Raw genomic sequence first — 7,394 nt, forward strand, 5'->3', positions numbered from 1 at the left:
ATTGGACACTCTAACTAGCATTAACCAAGACTTCAGAATTAGTAACATTTCAGTCATACCTTTTAGATCTTGGATGCCTTTGCATGAGGTTGTCGTTTTTTATTTTCCGACTTCTCTTGTAACTTGTGAGGGACAGTATTTTCATGTGTCACATAAATTTTGAATGTATATAAGTTATATCACGGATAGGCTGAATTAAAACTTATCAATTAGTACTATTAAAAAGAGTTCCTTATCATTATCTTTTAAGTAATCTGATTGTGTAACTATTTTTTACACCGTAAATACACAATACTTAAACTCATTTTGTATATAAGTTCATGGTAATTTACCATCGCACCTTTTTAAGTTTCATTGTTGAGGAGTGATTATGCCTAACTATACCTTATAAAAAGGACTAAGCGGTCGTTGCAAATATACCTTATAAGTTTCATTGTTGAGGAGTGATTATGCCTAACTATACCTTATAAAAAGGACTAAGCGGTCGTTGCAAATATAATCCGGTTTACAAGTCTAGAGTGAAATTCCACAGAGAAATAACTTACTAATCACGACAACTAGTTTTGCCAAAATCTAAGTAATCAACTTTTAGAAATTTTAAATAATAATTTGAGTGGTTACTAACTAAGAGCCGAGTAATTAAAATGATGTAAACTTCTAACTAACAGAGTAAATGTTGTAAAAAGATTGAAAAAGTCTAGGATTATGATTTCCCCAATTATCGGGATCTTCCCTGCTACGTCTCCTATAAATTCACCTAAGTATTTTCTATTGATCGTGAGTACTTTTGGGTGTCATAATTCTCTCCCGAGGAATTATCACAATTTACTAGATGTATTCTTCTGAAATACGCTAGCTAGCCCTAATTTACCTCTCACTACTATCGCACCAAGGTTTCGTTATTCCTAACCCCACCTTTAAACCCTTTGTATTGATTCCTCAAATATGTTAAGAGTGATTCTGTTCAACAACTACCTAAATATGTACCCTTTTTCAAGCAGTACACACTAAATAGGCACAATTAATTGAGAGCTCTTCAATCAACAACAAAGAAAACATAGTTGAGCAAGTAGAGAAAAATTAACGGCAAATCCATAAAATCCTAAATGAGAAAGTTTAGCTACTCATAAATGTATAAACAATCAATATAATGTTCAAAAATATTAAACTACAAATTAAGGAGGAACAGAGGGAAAACTCATTTTATTTCTTGCTCCAAAGTGTTTTGTAGTCTTTTTTCTTCTCCAATAATGCCCCACCCTTCCTCAAATCGTTTGGGGAGTATTTATATAATAGGGTCGAGGTCCTTGAGTCCAAATTGAAACACAAGAGGGGAGGGGTGAATTGTGACCAATTTAAAAATCAGTTGACTAAAGAAAGCAATAGTCGACACCTTTTCTTCCAAGGGTTAAAATTTAGCAGAAGCAAATTGTGCAGGAGTATGAAAGCAGTAAAGACACAGATTTTTTATAATGGTTCAGTACCATTGTGGTACTTACATCCAGTTCCCTTGGGTCACAAAGGTTCTCTTAGATCTTCAATATGTGAATCATTACAGCAGTTGTGGTTTTAGTTCGTTCACCACTAACGATAATTCAGTAACAATGGTTCTTTATGCTTGACACAACTTCTTATTGTTTTCTAACTTTTTTTTATCTTTTATGACATTTTTAGACTCAAGAATACAGTATTTGTACTAAGAACTAGAAAGATATATAAATATGTATATCAAGTTGCAGTGATTTTTCCTTCTGTCTTTCAGTTCTTCATATAGGTAGGTCTTGTGACCTTCTCGTTGATGGAGCCTGTCACACCTCCTTTTTACTACCCCCGGGGGGTATATAAGGGAGTTTTTTCCAATTTAAGTGACAATCAAAATGAGATTATTTATATAAAATCAGAGTCGCCACTTGGGATAATTTATGGTGTCCCAAGTCACCGGTTAAAATCCCGAATCGAGGAAGTTGACTCTTATTTACGGTCCGCGAATACAGAAATCCGAGTAAGGAATTCTGTTAACCCGGAAGAAGGTGTTAGGCACTCCCGAGTTTCGTGGTTCTAGCACAGTCGCTTTGATCAGAATTGGCTTAATCAAATTGTCTAATTACTCATTTAAGAACCTATGTGCATTTGCCTTTTTTAATTAAGAAGTTATCCTGAAACAGGTCACGCGCACGTGCACCCATTCATTTGGCCCGTCAAAAATCATGTCACGCGAACGTGTCCATAATTAATAATGCTTTATTGTTATTAAAGAAAGTTTGGCCAAAGTTGCGTGAACGCATACTTCGGTTTTGTTTTTAGAAATCGTAATCATGTCACGCGAACGTGTCCACAATCACAATGATATATTAAACGGGCCTAAAGCAATCTACGAGCATTTGTCATTTTTATATCTAAGTTATGAAATTAATATGAGGGCCATGAATGATCAAATTGTGGATGGCGCACCTCGGACTATATGAACCTAATTTAATTTAGCGGCCTATTAAAACTAACTTTATTATTAAGAAGAATTTGATCAAAGTTGCGCGAACGCATACTCCAAATTGATTTTTAGAATCATAATTATGTTACGCGAACGTATACATAATCACGATGGTGTTTTAAACGTGCCTAAAGGTCTTCCTACGAATATTCATTTTAAATAACTAGTTATGATATTTATGAGGGCCATGTGTGATTTGATTAAAATGGCACACCTCAACTGTTCTAAAGAAAGAATTAAGGATGCTCAGATTTAATCTAATTAAAGTCCAATCTAAACTACCAATTGAAAGTAGACACTGAATAGATTACTAGGCACTTAATTATTTAAAAAAATTTTGGGACAGCAATAAGCCCAACATCACTTAAAGCCTTTTAAGGAAAACAAGGGCAGGAGAGGGGCGCCGGGCTGGAAATTGAGCCCAAAAATAAGGGCAAAAGGGCAAGTGAGCTTGATTTGGCCTAGCTGCTGGATTGGGCTAATATCAGGCCCAACGAAAATTGTTATGTTAGAACTTGTTACTTGTAAGCCAATTGATAAAGGAAGATTGCTGAAGGTAACTGGGCACGAGGTTGAGCCCAAAAACGAAAGCAAAAAGAAGTCAGGCACTCTAAACCTGGTTTCAACTAGGGTGCCACGCCTAGGCCCAGGCCAGACCCAATTATCATTGAGGCTTACTGATCCTCTCCAACACACTTAACCACAAATTACATAAAGGCTAAAAATTAAACTATGACTAACCATGCCAAAAGTAATTGAATTAATTTATACAACATGGATAACTAAATTATATTTATACAACATGGATACCTAAATTAAATTTATACAACTCTAGTTATAATAACTCAACACTCATGGTATCTAGCTAATTAACATACAATTGAAGCAAATGAAACAACAGTTAGGGTGATTATAACATTTCCATGACTTAACACACAAAAATCAGAGAAGAGACATGCTAAACAAATTTTTTTATTTAAAAAAGGGTTATTTCAACGAAACAACAAGTCCATTGAACCATAAAATTCAGAATTAGCCAACAAAGCCATCAGCCATCAAAACATCAAAGTTAGTTATATTACATGCTTGAAAACTTAAGGTATTAACTTGAATCTGGCTTTCACTACCATTTGAGTTACTATCAAACTTCAACTAGAAAAATTGCATAATCAAACTAGAAGGGAACATTTAATCATTGTAATCCTTAGTGATCAATCACAGAAATAACATAGAGAAGATATTTTTTCATTGCATGAATTCAGAATAAGACAAAGTAGGTGAAGGTTTACATACCTAGAAGGGAGATAACAACAAATAACCAAATAGAAGTATGAAATATAAGAGCGAAATCAGCTTTTTGGGTAACAGCAGTGAGAACCAGCAACAATACACAAGACAACTGTGCTATCAATCCATTCTTAGCTCCAAAAACCCAAAATTTTTAGAGAAAACACACTTCCAAACTTTAGAAAAAGAAGCTGGACCTCTCAAAATAATTTTTAGGTCTGTTTTTTTCGTCTGTAAAGAGTGGGGGAAAAGCCTTATTTATACAACAGAAATCTGTTGTGTGCCTTCTAAGGCAAGGAATAATTTTCTTGAAAACACCCCTCGCAAAGCATCTTTTTTAACAGCAATTGAACAACTGGCGATTTCTAATTGGCTTCAGCATTTAAAACTGGCAGAATGAAACCAGCTGTCTATGCTCCAGAACCTTCTAAATACCTTATCTGAAACCCTCATTTCTAAACCCCAAATTACCCCCCCTTAAGTTACTGATTCGAATCCTTTTACCCCTCGTAAGTTTAATTTGTTCACAAAATAAAAACAACAAACCAAACAGAACTGGGCACGAATTAAGAAATCAGTAATAATTAAAAAAAAAACTAAATTTTTATGCTATTAAATCCTGAATTACTCTCAACCATAACTAATGAATCAAATTGAGAAACAACATGAACAAACATCGACAAGGAATTGCTTAAGCTGACTAATCCAGCCACTAAACTGAGAACTCAAACAAATTTTAACAAACCAATATGAAACTTAACCCTAAATTAATCTGCAAATCGGAATCATGCAAGCTAAGAAAATGATGAGAAGATGAATAGCGAGAGCTCTTACCCCAAACCTGCCCCAAGAAAGGTACAGATGATGGATTTCGACCGGAATCTGATGAGTCACCCAAATTCGGCGATCTCGAAGTGACTAACAACTACCGTCAATAGATTGCTCTTGTAGAGAACAGTCTATTAACATAAGTTTTTAGTCAAATCGACTCGGATTTATGAAGAAAATCGAAGAAGGGAGAAATAGGGCTAATTCTGGAATCCCTAGATCTGAAACTAATAGTAATTGGTTTGATTCTTCAGGAGTTTAATGGTGGCTCGTCAGTGAGGCGGGCATGAACAATATGGGGTGTGGATCTAAGCGGGTTTGAAAGTCGTTTGGTGGGGTTGGAACGGCGGATGGTTGATGGAGTTTTTAGGGGCGGCTAGGATTTGACGAGATGAGAGAGGGGGACGAAGTGGGTTGTGAGTTTAGGGTTTGGGGGGGATGGGATTGAGTTTGGACAATTAAATATAACCCCGGTACCTAGTTCACAGTCGTTGGATCATATAAGATCAATGGCTGTGATGATAAGGGCCCCAAAACGGCGTCGTTTGGTACGGGGTAAGGCTGGACCGGGCTATTGGATGGGCTGGGTCGGGTGAGAGAAAAAAAGGGTTTAGGCTTTAGCATCTGGTCCAATAACAATCAGCCCTATTTTTATTCTCTCTTTCCTCTTTTTTTCATTTGTTTTTCTTTTCTTTTTTAATTAATTAAAACCTAAATTAACTCCTAAAATAATTAATTTGAAAAACTAAGCTGATCATCTACTATAATATTTACGAAAATTAATTATTCCTAAATTAAAAAAAGGAAATTATTACTTTAAAATTAAAAGGCTAAAAATGCAAAAGTAAGCGAATTTTTGTGATTTTCCTTTTCTTATATAAAATAAGTAATTACTGATTAATCCTAAAAATGTAAAAATAAAACCTAAATGCAATGCATGGTATTTTTGGCATTTTTATGATTTTAACAAAATTAAACATGCACAGAAATGCAAACAATTAGCACAAATTCCACAAATTCCTATAAAATTGTAAGAAATGGAAAAAAATATTTTTTCTTGTATTTTATGGGAGTAATTCCTATAGGAAAAAAATCACGTGCTCACAGAGCCATTGCAAATAGACCATTGATTGAGGCAAAGGATTCTAAGAGATTCAACCAAGGGTTGCCTCTGAATCTAGCTCGCATGGAAGATTGGATTCAATGATCTTCTTCCCCTTTTGTGTTCCTGATTTCCAAGAGCAATTAGCGTCATAACTTGATTGATCTTTGATCATTCTAACTTTCTCAAAATCTTCCAATTTATTTCTTTGGAGATTCTCCTATATTCACGAACTGATTGCTCATCCTTATTTGCTTTAGACATCGCTTTAAACAGCTGCAACTTGATCTCTTTTCCTTTTGACATCTTCAGTAGTTGTATAGCTTTCCTTTTAAGTTCCTGAATTCTTGCAATCAATTTGAATTGGTTAGATTTATATTATTTTCATCATTAAAACAAGGTATAACAATCTTCCATTTTTTGATGATGACAATCAAAAGGAGTAACAAAGCATATGACATATCCCTTTAAGTGATGCTCCCCCGAGTGTGTGCACTCCTGAAAATTTTGGTGATGATGCTCCCTCTGAGTTTCTGCTCTGCTTCGCTAATTTTTCTCTCCCTTTTACATCAATCAAAAAGGAAAAATCTCATGAAGCAGTAATGCAGATAAGGTAGCAGATAATGAGCACATATAACATAGCATAACAAATAAGGTAGTAGATAATATGCCTTCAGCTGAGGCATAGGAAAATGGTTCTTACAGACTAATGCAAAATAAACAGTACCAAAAAAATTATTTTGTCACACACACACAGAGTAGGCCTTAGTTTCTCCCTAGAAAGTACCTCAAGGTATTGATCACTTTGGTGCAGAAAGAGTCATAGGAGGTTTCAACTTCTTTGGTGAGCTTGTCCATTTTCTCTGTCATGGAGTTGCAAGCCTTGATTCCTTGTCTCCTAGTGGCTCCCATGTCCATCCTGAGTTTAGCCACATCTGTACTTGTTTCTTTAGTGACATCCCTGATCTTATCTACTTGTTCTTTCATGGCAGTGAGCATGGTCTTCAGTCCTTCCAATCCTTGCTGAATTTGATGTGAGTTGTTGGGATCAGTCAACTGAGTCTCTATTGGTTCAGCAGGTGGATCAACTTGCACTGGAGTATCTCCAATCTCGATACGCCTTACCCAGCCATTTTCACTTAATGTGTATCCCATCATAGCAAAAGCTGTCTTATCATAGGTACTAGAGATGATTTTGGGAGAAAAATGTGCCAGATCAACCTTCATTACTTCTAGTATATGAGAGATAAACAAACCATAGGGTAAATAGGAAGCAGAGGAAGAAACATCTCTAATACTTTTAATCATGTACTGGCGAATCCACACAAACCAATAAAACTTTTTGCTGCGCAAAAGATAATACAGAACAAATATCTCCCTAGTGGTTAAGGTGCTGAAAGAGCCAGCCCTTGGGAAAAGGGTGGTTGCAATCATATGAGCTAATACATGATGTTCAAACTTTAAACTTTTGGGAACAATATCGGGGGGGGGGGGGGGTTCAGACATGATTATTTTTGCCTCTTCTAGGGTCACTTCAAAATCTTTGGACCAAGAGTTTTGAACAAACACATCATAACCATGAAACTTAGCACAAAATATTTTCTCAAATTGATATGCATCAAGCACAATACGAGTACCTAAGACCATTGACTCCAAATCGTCTTTGTCATTCATAACATATATGTCACG

This window comes from Nicotiana tabacum, chromosome 6 (genome assembly GCF_000715075.1).
Source record: "Nicotiana tabacum cultivar K326 chromosome 6, ASM71507v2, whole genome shotgun sequence".
Taxonomy (NCBI): domain Eukaryota; kingdom Viridiplantae; phylum Streptophyta; class Magnoliopsida; order Solanales; family Solanaceae; genus Nicotiana; species Nicotiana tabacum.